The 17,829-nt window shown below is 37.7% G+C and overlaps 1 non-coding gene and 1 pseudogene across 1 annotated transcript; one reads left to right on the forward strand and one right to left on the reverse strand.

Annotated features, from left to right (window-relative positions):
* The window catches only part of LOC148197571 (uncharacterized), a 44,128-nt pseudogene that overhangs the window by 17,141 nt on the left and 9,158 nt on the right, over window positions 1-17,829 (forward strand).
* Window positions 8,196-8,303, reverse strand: LOC148197572 (small nucleolar RNA R71). Its single transcript, XR_015780012.1, has one exon. It is a non-coding gene; the product is annotated as a small nucleolar RNA R71 (small nucleolar RNA).

Genomic DNA, 17,829 nt, shown 5'->3' on the forward strand with positions numbered 1-17,829 from the left:
CGACAAATGCGCCATCAATGTTCTTCCATTGTGGGGAATCAGCTGGGTGTCAAAGAAGATTATCACATTTTCTTCCATCAACGTGCCACATAAGATTCTTCACATCTTCTTTAATAGAAAACAGTTGTTTCAACCTAGGTACTATAGGTAAATACCACATGACCTTAGCCGGTGGACCTTCATTGTGTTCATCGTTATTTCCATCAAGTTTCTTCTTAAATCGTGACAAACCATCGGAAACACCTTCATTGAAGCATACTGATCTCTATACAATACATAGTCATTGGGACATGCATGTATCTTTTGGTATTCCAAAACCATTGGACATAGAATTTTCTTTGCGTCGTAATTACGGATATTTTCTGGTATCATCTCCTTCAGCAACTTCAACAATTCCGTGAAACTTTTATCAGTCCATTCGTTTCTTGCTTTCAAACAAAACAATTTCAAACTAGCCGATAACCTTGTAAAATTGATGCATCCTGGATACAACTCTTGCTCCAAATTATTCTTAAGACTATCGTATAAATGAGCTCTTCCAAAATTTTCTTCGCCAACGTCATGTACCATTTCGTCTAAATGATCACTCATCCATTCGTCGACACAATCCTAACCTCTTAAAGTTGTTGGCTTTTATAATACTTCCCCATGCCAAGTCCAAACTGTATAACTTCTCATTATTCCATAGATGAACAGATGATCACGAATGTTGTCCAAGTCTTAATATACTTGATTGAGACAACGAACACAAGGGCAAAAATATGCCCGGTTCACTGGTTTTGCGTGTTCTTTAACATATTGTATGAACTTAGAAACCCCTCGCTCATACTCTTCACTAATACGACGCTGATGAATCCAGCTTTGATCCATACTACTACACTGAACGAAAAGAATCCATAGAAAAAAAAAACTAACTTACGTAGAGAAACAAAAATAAATACCTACGTTGAAGGAAAAAAATTAAGTATCATAGTATATGTACACGAACACAAATATCTATCGTTATACATATATCATATGTCCAGAATCGACAAGCACGAACACATATATCATAGGTAAGAGATATTGAAGGAAAAAAAACAAACTTGAAATGGTGTCATTAGAGAAGATGACGAAGTTTGCTGACAACGAACGAACACAAATATCATACGTTAAAGGAAAAAAAACTAAAATAGTATCGTTATACATGTAGATATCATACGTCCAGAATCGACAAAACAACACCAACACGAGCACATACATCATACGTAAGAGTATTTTAAGAAAAAAAACATACTTCAAATGGTGTCACTGAAGAAGATGACGAAGTTCGCTGATCCCGTATGAAAAACAGCCTAAAGATAAACAGAAAACAATCGGTAAACCTTACGAATGAGAACCAAATGACATTATAAAGATAGAAACGACTTAAAAATAACCTTCTTTCTTTATCGCAGTCGTACACTAAGAAGAAAGTTCAAGCAGAAATGGAACCGCGAACAAACAGTGAGACTGTGTTTTGTTTTTACATTCAATAAAGAACTTTAACGTTATGTTTAAAAACAACGTCGAAGTCCCAAACCATTCGACGTTTTCTCTTGAAACAGCGTGCCATTTTTATTAATATTTTCTTAAAAATTACAAAGGTTACGTCAAATTTGAAAGGGCTTGGACGTAGTATTGGAAGCCACAAGTTTGTACCTTTTTATTTCTTTTTAGTTTTTTCTTTTGAACACGAGAGCATTAATAGAACGTCGAGTTCTGTTGGAATTTTACGTTTTGTTCTTCCGTCTAAAAGTACCATACTTTCGGATCTTTTTTTCTTTTCTGCCCTCCCATAGAACGTCGTAGGCTGCCGGGCTGGGACGTGAAGGGAATTGAAGTACTTGGGAGCATTAGTTGTGTGCTTAATAGAACGTCGTATTTTGTGGGGCTTCGACGTTTTGTACTTTTTTCTTTAAAATCAGACATGAAATTTTTTTCTTTTTACTTCTTCCTTAATCAATTCAAGTTAGCAGTGTACTGAAATTTGCACTTTTAAACTAGTGATCAGTTTTTGATCAATATTAGAACAGCATAATCTTCCTTTTTCAACTAGATTGAGGGTTAGTCCACATAACAATGCAATTAACATTCACAATTCACATATCGTTTACTGAAACAAATCTTCATTTCCTTTCAAAATAAAACTGAAGCAGTACATAAAACCAGAGGTGACTTAATGCCATGATTACAAAATATAAAAAATAAATCCACATAGAAAAGTAGTCCCTATTCTTACGAAGAAGATTCCATTCAATCTTCATCAGTTGACTCATCATCAGAATCTTCAATTTCAAAGCCAATGTCATTCTTGTTTCCCTTCTTCTCCCATTTGAAAAGAGTATCTTCAACTCTCTCAACCCTTTCAGACTTCTTCCTAAATTAATAAACAACATATTTCTCAAAATCAGTTTCTGGAATGAAGGTAGTATGATCTGCAGCAAGAGTAGGTGTACTTCCAACAGTTAGCTCATCTTTGAAGAACCATACATTCACAGTCCTTTCTAGCCTAATAGAAAACAGACTTAGTATACCAATTTTTTGTGACTTGTTGCACATAAGTCTGTGTACTTGAGATACATCTACTCCTTGAAGTATCAGCACTTGGCTGATGAATACTCCATATGGCAATTTGTGTGCATAATTATGACCTGCAGCGATCATACGACCTTTTAGTACCGCAACCCAATTGGTTGGGATTCTAGTCTTGATAGCATTCAACAGAAATACATCTTTTGTTGACATTTTGTCCTCGACAAATCTTCTAGGCAGCAGTAGCCAAGTCAGGACATAAGCAATCAGTTTTTCCTCCTTGTTTAAGCCATCATGTAGGTACTGCTTATCCACCGTGTACCTTCGTTGATATCTTAAGCAGTTTACATATATAGCTCTCTTTGTTAGCCATCTGTTTGACTTAGAATCACGGATATGAGAATCCAAACCTTCAGCTTTTAGTCCAACAATATGTGACAAAACATTATCGTCAATAGTAATGTTAACGCCTTTGACCCTTGAGTGAATGACCCCATTTACAACCCTCAGGTTTGTGTAGAAAACCTCAACAAAATCTGGATAGCAATGTCCTTTCATCTGCTCAAAATCAGTAAGCCCTTGATATGCAATCCATTCTTGAAAAAGGAACCCTTCGTCCTTGAACAATTGCAGGTCTAGATACTTGTGAGGAACTATTTTTTTTATATTTGTCCAGTATAAAAACTTTGCTCGCATGTCTCGATCACTTATCCATCCAGATGGGCTTGCGTTTCTTGTAACCCGGGCAACCTTCTCTTTTCCTCTTGATGATGATGATGGAGAAGCCATTTCTGAATAGAATTCTAGGAACATCTTTCACAATATCGACTTCTTAACTTCATAACTTCTCTGCTTAAAAAATACAAAGGAGACGTCGAATTATAGAGGGCATCGACGTACTAATTGTCAGCTAGTAGACAAAGAGTTAGAAAAAGACGTCACATTTTAGGGATATTCGACGTTTTCTTTTTCATCCTCCCGCCATCCTATTTTTCATTTTCCTTTATAAAACTGATCATAAGCTCCCATTCCCATTATATAATATTTACATTTTAAGATAACCTCCCCCATTAGAAATGCAACGTTACCAATATTCGAGGTTTTCTTCTTCAGCCTCCCGCCCTTTTTCTGTCCTTTTGTCGGTGAAATTTAAAGAGAATAAAATTGTATTTGTTTAAAATATTAAATTAATTTCATATAGAAAATAATAATAATATTTTATGAGAATTCAATTTAGTTATAGATCACAATAATTAAAATCGTAATAAAAATTATTATATTATTTAGAGTAATTTGAAATTAATGTTTTAGTCTAAAGATAGGTATTATTATACTAAAAGACTTTGAATGTTTTTTAAATTATAATACCTTAAGTTTGAGAAAAAATTAAGTTGACTGATAAACTAAAGGTGTTAAGATAGAATATTGTGGACAAAAATGAAGATAGGTCAATTAGAAAAAAAATTGTCAAAAAGTTGTCAAAGTATAATTGTCGAAAAATATTTACACAAGTTAACAACAGAGATTCATCATTCCAGGTCAAATATCGAGAAGAGACCGTGTGTATGGGGAATAGTTATACAGTTGTAGAACAAAAATTAAGCACAATGGGTTGGATCGAAGATTAAGGCAGATTAGGTTTGACGGTGGAGACTGGTTGACCCAAAATGAATGTTCAGAGACTAAGACCAAAGGTTCAAAAAAAACTAACATAAGTTGAAGGTCGGGATGGGCTGACCCGAGCAGAAGGTAGGATAGAGGACTATCTCATGATTATTAATTAGTATAGGAAATAAAATAAATTGTATTTTCTTATTAAAGATTAACATCTTTGTGGCAATCTTTCTTTTAGGGTTTCTTAGGTGCCTTAAACATTTATACCTATACTTATATATAGGGACACCAAATACATATGTAGACAGAAGTCATAAATATGCATTTGCAACGTTGAGAGATGATTGTTTTGGTTCTTGGTTTACAACTCTAATTCTTATCAAAGATTAACATCTTTGTGGCAAATATTTCTTTTAGGGTTTCTTAGGTTGCCTTAAACATTTATCCCTATATTGTGGTGTTTCCATCTTTGTCTAATGAACCTCCAGAAAAAATTTAAAAAATTCGAGATGGACGGGCTAGGACATGAAAGAGATGGATATGTATATTTAAAACGGACTGATCACGACTACCACATAAGCGTTTATAAAAAATTTGAATTTAAAATGTTGATGACGATCAAAGATCAAACGAACTCTTATTGGCCGCATTGAAATAATTTATTTTGAATAATTTAACCATTATAATTAGTTATATTTGTATACATGATTATGATATCAAAAAATATTATGATTAACATTATTAGAAAAAAAAATTTGACCCCTCTCATGCATTATTTCTTCGCTTTTTAGTATTTTAACAAATGTATGATCAATATCCAGCCACGTTATCATCACCAATTTGCCTTCATGTCTAAGACCAGGGTATTTTGCTGAAAAATTGTATGCACGACCGCCAAAATCGAGGGGCTCCAGGAACGAATAGTTGAATTCATCCGCATGGAGGATATGCGAATCTCACAAAGAAAGCGACAACAAGAAACTGAGGCAAGTGGAGGTAGAAAGGACGGTAAGCGATCGTTCGGCATTAATGGTAAAACCGGGGAGTTTCCCCGAACATTTAAGTTTCATCATTATACAACCCTCAACGCACCTAGGGCAAAAGTTCTTGAAGAAGCTCTAAACGCTGAACTTCTCACACTCCAAACAAAGCAATCTCCAAGAAACACAGATGAAAGGAAGAGCTATCATTTCCATCAGAATCATGGACATACTACAGAAGAATGCATCACGCTGAAAAACGAAATGGAAAGTCTCATTCGGGCAGGTGATGAGTCGTTATTTCTTGAATTATATTTAGTTTATTGCACTTAAATAAACTAGGGAATTGTGTTTAATTGTTTGTTATTTCCCCGTTTTTCGAATTCTGCTTAATTTGGTTGAAAATTTGTAATTGTGCTAATTTGGGTTTTCTGAGTTGATTAAGTGCATTTTTTTTATTACAGGAAGAATTTTGGAGATACATTTTGGGACATCAGGAAGAATGTAATTAAATTCAAGACTCTCCACACAAACATTTTTGAATTAATTAAATTGTAATTCAGTAGTTTAGAATTTTTGAATCAACTCTTACATTTTGGGTCAATTTTTGGTAAACTAGATTAGACCCAAAATTAGAGGTTAGTGACTTGGACCCTAGGGTTTTATTGTGTGGACCCCACCCCTATTAAAGAGAGGACACACATCCAAGGGCTACAGCCGCCACTTGCCACTGGTTTTGGGGGGGTTTGGTTTTTGAACGTTTTTGAGAGTTTGGAGAGTTTTTACGCTGTTTTCTCATTGAATGGAGGGGGATACAACACTTTTGCATTGAGTACTCTTTTGTCCTCTTGACCCCAACGCTGTCACGGCCAACATTGTTTTGGCATTGAATCTTTTCTTTATTTTATTCCGCCTCATTTTCATGTTTCTTGACTGGAACGCTGTTTTTGGGATGATGAATGAAGAGCTGATTTTTACTCCTCTTTGTTAATTTACTCATGACCCCTTTATTTTGAGAATGAAGCGGTGCTGAACGAGAGAATGGTAGAGCACAATAAGAAGTTATTTCATTTAGTAAAAGGGATTTGTCCAGCCGTGACTTTGGTTTTTCTTTGAGCAATTTTATTAAATGAAAAAGAAGGAAGCACACGGAAAGGGGGGGCTGATTACGTTGGGCATTTAATTTCATGTTTGATTGATGAAGCTTGAGGAGGTCTTGGTCATCATTGCCACGTCCATGAGCAGCACACAAGTGTCACAACCTTAAAGCAGCGTGAATGTGTGTGTGCACGGTTTCTTTCATCCAAAACAAATCTCAACGGAGCTGGAATCAGCCGAGAAGTGCAAGGAGCAGGCTGGAACGTGTTTCATGTAGAGGAGAAAATTTTGTAACCATTTGGTGATTCATCCGGTGATTGACCTTTGCTGGAGAAAAGATGTAAGTTAATTCATTCAGTTGGAAGAGGAGATCACGCTGTTACGTACGTTGGAGTAGAGCTCCTCAATTTCACTTTGAAGTTCTTTTCTTTATTTCTTGTGAAGTGATGGATAATAAAATGAAGAGCTTATTAGACGGGGTTAGGTATACATGTACGATGGTTAATGTTGGAAGAAGAAGATTAATTAATTGTTTGGAGAAGTGGGTGCAGGGACGTTACGGCTTAGAGGAAAAGTAGCTTTGCTTTTGATTTTTTTTTGGAATGAAAGGTAGATTAGGTAGAAGAAGGGGTGTCACGGCTGGAAAGCAATTTGATTAGATGGGATTAGCTGTATTGTGCACGGTAAATGAGGAATATATGTGTTCTTACGTCCACTAAGAAGAATTAGTTTTTGGCTTTTTAGAAATCCACTTATTCATTTCGGCTTGGAGAGAGATGCGGGTATTTACTTTCACAAAAGGGAAGATGAATGTTTTCTTATAGAGAGGTGTATAAGGTGATTTAATTTGGAGCGGTGCATTCAACATTTTAAATTGGTGTCTTCATTCTCGGTGTGCATTTAATTGTTTAGCTCAATGTTGCATTTTAAATGGGTTAAAGCACTTTTCATTTTAATGTTCTCTATTTTTCTTGGTTGTGATATTTTAGTTACGATGTTAGCTTAAGTGACCAACTGTTTTAATCCTGTGTTCCCATCCGTGTTTATGTTTGTGTTTTAATTTAGTTCACTTGCATTCACAAAATCTTCACAAAAACCTCCCCACAAAGTTTTCGACCTATTACCTGAACTACAATTTGGTCCTTGAGAGACGACCTAGGAGTCACTTCCTAGTTTATACTACATTAATTTTGCAAACAAATTTTGTGTGAGGTGCGACCCTCTCAACAAAATGGCGCCGTTGCCGGGGACCAACGGTTCAGTTTTGAGTCTTGTGTCTGTGTTGTGTGATTTGTGTTGTGTTGTGTTTGTGATAGTGTCGTTTTGCTATCTTGTGTTGATTTTTGTGGTTTGAAATTTTTGTGCTATAGTTTCATCATTACAGGGTGTTGTGATTTAGTGCATGACTAGAGGAAATCCTGGATTCATACCACCCTTTGATCCTGAGATTGATAGGACGTTTCATAGGTTAATTAGGCATTCTAGGAATTTGTCTTTAGAGTTTGTTTTTGAGTCTGTTCCATTAGATACTGTGCATCCCACTGCTGAGTACTTTGTGCATACTGCCTCTACTGCATTTGTTGCATCTGCACTTGATTCTGATTCTGATTCTGTTGTTTTTCACACTGAGAACAATATGGCACAACCTCCACCTCGTGAGAGGACTTTCAGGGAGATGGGTGCACCTGATTTTGATATTGAAAGCTTGTGCATCCAATATCCTGATGAGGACGTTCCATTTGTTCTCAAGACTGGACTGATCCACATTGTCTGTTCCACTATGAAACCGCATGATGTTCCTGAAGAGCACATCTTCTTGAAGGCATTCCCTCATTCATTGGAAAGTGTTGCTAAGGATTGGTTGTATGGTTTGGCGCCTAGATCCGTCACTAGCTGGGATGATCTGAAGAGGTTGTTCTTGGAGAAAATTTTCCCAGCATCCCGGACCACAGCTATCAGAAAAGACATAACTGGGATTAGGCAGCTTGGTGGAGAGAGCTTGTATGAGTATTGGGAGAGATTCAAGACACTTTGTGCTAGCTGTCCCCACCATCAGATACTTGAACAACTCCTTATCTAGTATTTCTATGAGGGTTTGAACAACATGGATCGGGGTATGATTGATGCTGCCAGTGGTGGAGCTCTTGGAGACACCACACCTGCTGAGGCCAAGCAATTGATTGAGAAGATGGCCTCCAACTCCCAACAGTTTAGCTGTGCACACACAAGAGGAAGTACCGAAGTATGCCAAATTCTTGAAGGAGCTGTGCACACACAAGAGGAAGATGAAGGGCAATGAGAGGATTAGCATGGGAAGGAATGTATCTGCGCTTATTGGTAAGTCGGTCCCGCACATTCCTGAAAAGTGCAAGGACCCAGGTATATTTTACATTCCTTGTGTGATTGGAAACAATAAATTTGAGAATGCCATGCTTGATTTGGGTGCTTCTGTTAATGTCATGCCTTTGTCTATATATGCATCTTTGTCTCTTGGTCCTTTGTAAACCACGGGTGTGGTCATTCAGTTGGCCAATAGGAGTATTACCCACCCAACAAGTTTCATATTGGATGTCTTGGTTAGGGTTGGTGAATTGATTTTTCCTGTTGACTTTTATGTTTTGGAAATGGAGGAGGGATTCTCTCATGGATCCGCTCCCATTATCTTAGGCAGGCCATTCTTGAAAATTGCCCGAACTAAGATTGATGTGTATGCTGGAACTTTGTCTATGGAATTTGCTGATATTGTTGTTCATTTTAATATCCTTGATGCAATAAAATTTCCATCTGAGGACCATTCTCTGTTTAGGATCGATGCATTGGATGACATTATTGATGAATTTGTTGTTGACGACTTTCATTCTGTGCATGAGAAGAAGCATTCTTTTCTATCTTCTTTGCATTCATGCATTGAATCTGGATTCGAATCAGGATTTGAGAATGATGTTGATAATGTTGTGGATTTTGATGAGGATTGTGATGTCCAGGAAATTGATGTTATGCATGATATTGATGATGTTGTTGACATATCTGTGATGGACATTGATTTGGATTGTGATGAGATGAGTGCTCTGCCTTTACCTGTACACTCTTTAGAGTCAGAATGCATTAACCATGTTGCAGGAAGTACACCTGAATCTGACTTGCAGGCACCCACTCTTGAGCTGAAACAGCTCCCAGATAACCTCAAGTACGTGTACTTGGCTGATGATGAGAAGAAACTGGTGATCATTTCTACCTCCCTTGATTCTGTTCCAGAGGAGAAGTTGCTTGGTGTGCTGAGGAAGCACAAGAAGGCCATTGGTTGGAGTTTGGCTGACATACCTCGTATTAGCCCATCCACATGCATGCATAGAATTCTTTTGGAAGATGGGGCAAAGTGATGACAAATTTATGAACACCGAAAAACGGCGCCACAAACTTGTTTAACAATCGGCAAGTGTGACCGAATCGTTTCAAGTAATAAACTTGGTAAGACCAAGTATCGTTCTCCCAAAGGACTCACGGCCTAGTTTAGTTATGTGATTCGTTGATTATTTAAGACTTAAGAACGAAATAAGTGAAGTTTAATATGCAAAACAGAAAATAAACATGTATGCATGAATGTGATCAATGGCTAAAACAAAATACAAACACTTTAATGGAATATATGGATTAGTATGTTGTTGGGGTTATCAATTTCATCTTATCCACTCTCATATACTTTAGGAATTCAACATTCTTTTCATCATTGTTAATGCCACTCTCTAAATTACCTTACAAGAAGGCTTATTCCTAATTACGAGTTCATACGATTCCTAGCATTCCTAATAATTAGTTCTTTTAGTGCAGGAGCTTAACGACAACCAATATACTATTGGGAGAAATTCCCCGGATCTAGACTTCCCGGTACGTTCCCGTATCGACAAAATCAATAATCATGCATTGAATGAGTTAAACAAACCAAGCATTGAGAAAAGAGGAAAAACCCTAACTAATGATGAAAGAAAGCATGTATCTCAAATAAGATGTTTAAACACTAATTCCATATATGAGAGTTTCACAAGACTACATTGATTCCCCAACAACAATACAAGGTTTAGTTCACCATATTCATGGTGAAACTAGATGAATAATAATGAAAGAATGAAAGATAAAACCCTAGAAAGGTGAAGAGGTAGCCTGAGCATCCAAGATCCTCCTTCAAAGGGGTGGAAGAGAGAGTGTTTGCTTCGTTTCTGCCAAAGATACAAACCCTAGGACGTCCTAAAGCTTATATACTATTCTAAAATTACAGAAAATTTAGGCCCAAGCCCATAAGTGTGCCGCTCAGTGGTAAAGTACCGCTCAGCGGTAAGTGCGTGAGTTGGTTTCTTCCCCTCAGCGGATCCCCCGTGAGCTTCTGAGTGCCGCTCAGTGGTAAACTGCCGCTGAGCGGCAGTTGCGGCTTCTCCTTTTGCACTTTTTGATGTCTTTTCTGATTTCATCTCTCCCCTTCTTCACTTCTTTCACCAAATTCACCTTAAAACCTGCACAAAAACACTGAAATCAAGCATAAACCTGTCCAGCTCTCTTATTTATGAAAATATGAATAAAAGCATGATTTCAAGCTAGTTTCTAAGTGTTAAAGGTTGCTTTTAGTATCAATTTCAATCATGAAAATAACAGTTTTTCAACTGTTATCACAACCCCAAACTTAGAACTTTGCTTGTCCTCAAGCAAACAAGATGTAACTCAATCTTCTACCAATTCATATGATGGTTCACTCATTCAAAAATTTCTTTTCAAGATAAGCAAAGACTTCAATCAAACTTTTGACCAAGATTTCAATCAAGATGTGCACATGCTTTAGTGTTCACAAAGTCAGTTAATATCAAACAAATGCTATTTTTCATGAATGATCAATCAATTAAGCATGGATGTTCATGTGCTCATGGAATACTTCCTCACCAGGTAAAGTGTTTCACTCACACACAAGTGTATAAGAGGTAATCACTCATTCACTCCACTACCACAATGTCACATGAATCAACTTTGCCTTTCATTTAACCACAATCAAAACATTTACAAGCATGCATCATCACAAGGACTTTTCAATGGCTTATAACGTGGTTGGGCTAACAAGAAAATTGGTTTTTCTGGATCACAAAATCCTTGAGTTAAGAGAATCATAATAACACAATTATTCTTATTTTTCCCAACTTGTCTTTACATTGAGCTTTGCTTTTTCTTTTCTTTTCACATTCTTATTCTTAACTTTTAGCTCAATGCTTTTCCCTTTTCTTTTTCATGCTTTCCCAACAACCCCAAACTTGAACATTTAACAATACCACAAAAGATTTTCTACTTAACTCAAGGTAAAGCTTTTCAACAAGGGTTTTCAATTTATGTTCAAGGCTAAGGGTTCAAAGGATAGAACACAAAGTGTTCTCTTTTAGTGGGCTAACTTCATGAATTTGGCCAATAAAAAGGGTTCCAACAAACAGCCTTAATCATATGATGCAAAACAAGCAATTGATTCAATCATAGAAAACCTGGGCAAAATCATTCATGCTTTCAAAGTAATAGCATTCAATCAATAAAAACTCTGGAGCTCAAAACCTCACAAATAGGCTTATTCACATTTGACATACACATCCTGCTTAATCTAACAATCACAATCATAATATCCTGCATTTGTTCACAAAGCTTGTGAATCACCTGTATAAGCATTTAATGTGCACATCTATCTCAACATCAATCAATCAATAATCATCATCAAGCATTATTTATCACACAATCATAGTCAATAGCAAACCATCATAACAAACCAGGTTTCCAATAGAGTACATCAACCCTAGTCTAAAACAAAAACAAATAAGTTCAGAACACTTAAACCAACAAAAGCATAAGTTCATGATAGCATTCATCAGTAAATGCTATCTCAGCTCCTCATCAATCTGAGCTGTCCTCTGTATCTTCCTCTTCTTCCTCATCTTCATCATCTTCAAATGCATCATCATCATCAGCTTCATCTTCTTCCATCTCTCTAACTGAAGCTTCAGTTGCTTCAGCTCCTCCTCCTTGCACCGGCTCCTCTGGCCAAGCTACCACATTATGGAATTCCTCCATAGTCCACCTGTGAGCTGGAGGTGTATCATACATCCCCACAATCATCTCAGTAGTAGCCACCTGCCCTCTATGAATGGACTGTAACTGAGCACCTATAATAGACATGTACATGTCCCTCATCTGGAACGGTTCTGCTTCATGTGTTTCAGCAGATGTCTGGCTCTATGCTTGCCCTCTCTCTCTGCGAGCACGGTGTGGTGGAACTGGCTGAGCTGCCTCCTCACCTCCATAGTACTGTCTGTAATAGGCCTCATCAATGGCTTTTCTTGGCCTTTCAAATGGTGGAGCAGAAGTGTCCACCCCAGCTATCTTGCAAAGGTGAGTGATTAAGGAGGGATGTCCTAGGGGTGCTTTGTTATTTGATGTATTGGCACACACACTAATCTCATCAGCTATCACATGCCCAATATTAACATTTAAGTTCCTGATAGCACAGTAGATGAAGAGTGCCCTGCTGAAAGTAATATCTGACACATGTGAACATGGCTGAATGTTGGCATGAGAAAATGCCATCCAATACTTTGCAAGAGGAGTAAGATCAGTCCTCCTAATGTTTACCACTGAACCAGATCTATTCCTTTGGAAGTGTCCTCCAGGTATACATAGTACTCTCTCTACATCCTCAAAATCAGCCCCTTCCTCCATGCAAAGAGCAAACTGGCACTGCTCACCAGCCCACACAGTATCCAGGAAGTTATTAATAGAATCAGGATCATACCTGATAGCATGGCCTCTGACATAGCCCAAATAATTTTCAGCTGGATAATCACCAATCTTCTTTGCATTGGTGTAGAATTCTTTTACCACAACTATGTTGGCAGGTGCAGGATATGTGGCTAGCTTTCCCCAGTCATTCCCTAACAATTGCTCTCCAAATTGAGGAGAAAAATTAGGTATCATTCCAACTTTTCTCTCCATAAGGAGTCTCCTGTCTTGCACCACCTTGAAGTGCTTCTCATGTTTCCGAGAGAGGAACCTACTAGAATGGGGCTGTTCTGGTTCCTTTTCCTTTCTCTTGGTTGCCATGGTTTTCAATCTTTTTCCTGAAGAAGATGTCATTCCTACAATCAAACACAGATACAAAACTACAGAACATGATGTTAATCATTAGTAAAACACAGAATACAACTCCTTTCGAAGCTAAACCACCGCTGAGGGTCAGAATTACCCCTCAGCACCACCAATGCCACATTCCAGAACACAAATTTTCACAAATTTCAGGTCTGGCAGAGTGCCGCTCAGTGGCAATTTACCCCTGAGCGGTAACTCTGCAGAGTTTTGAAAAACCTCTTTTTAAGTTGTCCTAACTCCACCAAAATGCAATTTTCAGTTTTCCAGATCAAAATCATGCAGTTTAATCGGTTCAAACATCAATTATATCATCAAATCATGCATAGAAATCAAAACCCCTAAATATTCATGCTTTGACAATCACATTCAAAATCAAGAACCCTAGAATGAACAAAATGCTTTTACTTACTTGGGTGGAGATACTAGATGCAATGAGAATGCTTCCAAGCTAAGATGCTCTCTTCCAACCCCAAACTTAGATGAAACACTAGTGAGAAAGTGAGTGGAAGAGAAATTTTTCAAAAGAGAAGAGGTTAAAGATGTGGAGAACCTTGGAAAAGGTATGTGGGAGTGTTTGTGCGGAGAAGAGCTTGAAAATAGAAGCTTATGCGCAGCTTAGGGTATAAAAATACCCTAATGGGCTCGGGTCCTGCTAAGGGGAAACTAAAGCCCACTTTGCGATAGTACCGCTCAGCGACACTTTCGTGAAGTGCTCTTCTCCTTCTTTTCTTAACCTACGTGCCTCCTAAACATGCCCCTCACTGGTTCCCTGCAATTCAATCCTCAGGTTACTTATGCACAACCCTATTATACTACTACAATGAAACAAACAGAAACATTCAATCAATTGGGTTGCCTCCCAGGTAGCGCTTGTTTAACGTCACGAGCCTGACCCAAAATCCACCAACACCCATCAGTAGGTGTTACAATCTTACCAACACCCATCAGTAGGTGCAAAATTTTCTCACCAACACCCATCAGTAGGTGTTACAAACTTAGTATCCTTCAGTAGATACTTAACCACCTAGCATCCTTCAGTAGATGCTATATCCAACAAAGTATTTACACAAATAATGTCCACAAATTAAAAGTTACAAAACAAAATCAAAAGTTTTTAAACCACTGGGTTGCCTCCCAGCAAGCGCTCTTTTAACGTCATTAGCTTGACCCAGTAAAGTTCAAATTCCTTCTTCATAGTTGATGTTCTTGTCCTACCAACTCATCAGTTGTTTCTTGTGTACTGCTTTGATTTTTCTAGAATGTGGAGACTTTATCTCTATCATCTCCTTCTCTTTATAGCCTTTCACAACCCACAACTTGTTTTTGATTCTCACAGGTGTACCAAGTTGGGGTCTTCCTTTATTCCAGTCATCAGGAACTTGTCCTCCTCTTCCAATCTTTTCTCCTTTATGCACCTGAAACAACAAACAATGGTTACCTGTAACCTTGGGCTTTTCATCTTTACGCCTAGTCATGTGTGCATCTTGAAATGCAGCTTTATAACTAGCTTCTTCCTCCTGTGTTTGCGTCTCATCTTTAAAGACATCTACAACAACTTTCTCCTCTCGGTCCTGGAGCACCACTATACCTTCGTTTACATCAATGATAGCTTTGGCCGTTTTCATAAACGGTCTTCCAAGAATGATAGGTATCTTTTCTGTCTCCATCTTCATCACCACAAAGTCTGCCAAGAACTGGAGTTTGCCAACACAAACTATGATGTCCTCTGCAATCCCACATGGTTCCTTTGAAGATCCATCGGCCATTACTAAATTAACCTTTACAGGTTTAATATTAACATCGCCGATTTGCTCCAGTAAAGAGTAAGGTATCAAGTTAACACTTGAACCTAAATCAAGAAGAGCTTTTTTAATCCTTTTCTTCCCTATGGTACAAGGGATAGAAAAGCCTCCTGGATCTGTTGCTTTTGGAGGGAATGGCTCCCTTTTAACAGTTTTACACTTCTTTGCCTCATCATCTCTACGTCTTTTCTTTGTAGAGACGTCTTCATCCGATTTAGTGTAAACCGTAATTTGTTGTAGAATCTGCTCCCAAGGTGTATCATTATCCACCATCTTGAATAGTTCTGTGAAATCCAGTTGTTTCCCTTGATGTATTGGAAAAGGAGAAGTATTTTTGCTCTCTATTTCTCTTTTCTCTTCTTTTTCTCCTTTGTCTAAATCAACTATCTCATTTTTAGCACTCTCTACCACCTTGCATTCTTCTCTGGGGTTAACCTCAGTATTAGCCCCAAAATTTCTATTTGGCCTTTCTTCCACCTGCTTGGTGATTTGCCCCATCTGAATCTCCAAATTCTTGATAGCAGCTTCAGTGCTCTTTTGGGTAGACTCAGTTTTATGTATGAAATTATTAAGAGTGTCTTCCATCCTCATGGACCTTTCATTAAGCATAGAAATCTGCTGCCATAAGGTGGGTTGCTGCTGCTGCTTATTAAATTGACCAGCTTGCCCACTTTGCCCTTGACCAATGCTTGGGTGTGGTTTCCACCCTTGATTGTAGTTCCCTTGATGGTATTGATTGGTCATGTAATTCACATCCTCCACGATTTCTGCTGGAAAGGCACATTGACCATTGATATGGTCGCCTCCACATAATTCACACAACTGAGATTGTACCTGTGCAGCAGTTTTCAACTCTTTAGGCAATTGTGCAAGTGTTTTAGTAAGAGTCTCCAACTGTTGAGTTAGAATTTTATTTTGTGCTAGCAAGGCATCATGTGTCTGTAATTGTAGAACTCCTTTCTGTTGCATAGGAGCTCCTCTTTCACTGTGGAGCTCATTATCACTAGTAGCCATATTTTCAATAATTTCTGTTGCTTCCTCTAGAGTTTTCCATTTAATGTTTCCTCCTGCTGAGGCATCTAGCATCATCTTGGTTTGTGAACCAAGACCTCCAAGGAAGGTAAGGACTACTTCCACTTCATCGAATCCATGCGTGGGTGTTTTTAGTAGCAAGCTTTTGTATCTATCCCATGCATGACCCAGTGATTCTTCCATGCCCTACCTGAATGAAGAAATCTCTTGCTTGCCTTTGTTCACCTTTGATTGTGGGAAGTATTTATTTAGAAACTTGGTTACCACTACTTCCCACTCTGTGAAACTTCCTTCTGGAAAAGAATTTAACCAAAGCTTAGCATTGCCTCCTAATGAGAAAGGAAACAAGCTAAGTTTGATCGCTTCATCTGGCACCCCATTGATTTTCACTGTGTTGCAGATCTCATTAAATGTAGTGAGGTGCTCATATGGGCTTTCTTGAGATAACCCATTGAATTGATTGCTCTTCACTAGTTGGATCAATGCTGGTTTGACCTCCATGTTAGCTGCATTGACTCTAGGTCTAGCTATACTGTTAAAGTGCTGAGGTCCAGCTGTATTGGTGTAATCAGCAAGAGTTCTTCTGATATTATTGTTCTCCATATTTTCTGTGCTATGGTCAGAACCTTGTGGTAATGGTTGCAACAGAGTTTCCGGAGGAGGGAAAAGTTCTCTAGATGTTCGGATTCTTCTCCTCCGTCTACTCTCATCTAAACCTTCAAGAAGAGGTTTTGCAGTTATCTTGCTCCTAGTTCGAATTGTCTCCTGCATACACAAGAACACAAAACCCTAGAATATTTGGTTAGCACAAAAAGATATAGGAGAAGATATAAGATTCAGAGAATAAAATAAAATAAAATAAAATAAAATAAAATACAAAAAAATAAAAACAGAAAAAATAAAAACAGAAAAATAAAAACAGAAATTCAAAATTAAAGTCAAAGGTAATCAATAATCACACAAATTAACTAGTTAAACCACGAGTCCCCGACAACGGCGCCAAAAACTTGATGACAAATTTATGAACACCGAAAAAACGGCACCACAAACTTGTTGAACAATCGGCAAGTGTGACCGAATCGTTTCAAGTAATAAACTCGGTAAGACCAAGTATCGTTCTCCCAAAGGACTCACGGCCTAGTTTAGTTATGTGATTTGTTGATTATTTAAGACTTAAGAACAAAATAAGTGAAGTTTAATATGCAAAACAGAAAATAAACATGTATGCATGAATGTGATCAATGGCTAAAACAAAATACAAACACTTCAATGGAATATATGGATGAGTATGTTGTTGGGGTTATCAATTTCATCTTATCCACTCTCATATACTTTAGGAATTCAACATTCTTTTCATCATTGTTAATGCCACTCTCTAAATTACCTTGCAAGAAGGCCTATCCCCAATTACGAGTTCATACGATTCCTAACATTCCTAATAATTAGTTCTTTTAGCACAGGAGCTTAACGGCAACCAATATACTATTGGGAGAAATTCCCCGGATCTAGACTTCCCCGTACGTTCCCATACCGACAAAATCAATAATCATGCATTGAATGAGTTAAACAAAGCAAGCATTGAGCAAAGAGGA

The sequence above is a fragment of the Vigna umbellata genome, chromosome 5 (genome assembly GCF_029865625.1).
Source record: "Vigna umbellata cultivar VRB3 chromosome 5, Vumbellata_1.0, whole genome shotgun sequence".
Taxonomy (NCBI): domain Eukaryota; kingdom Viridiplantae; phylum Streptophyta; class Magnoliopsida; order Fabales; family Fabaceae; genus Vigna; species Vigna umbellata.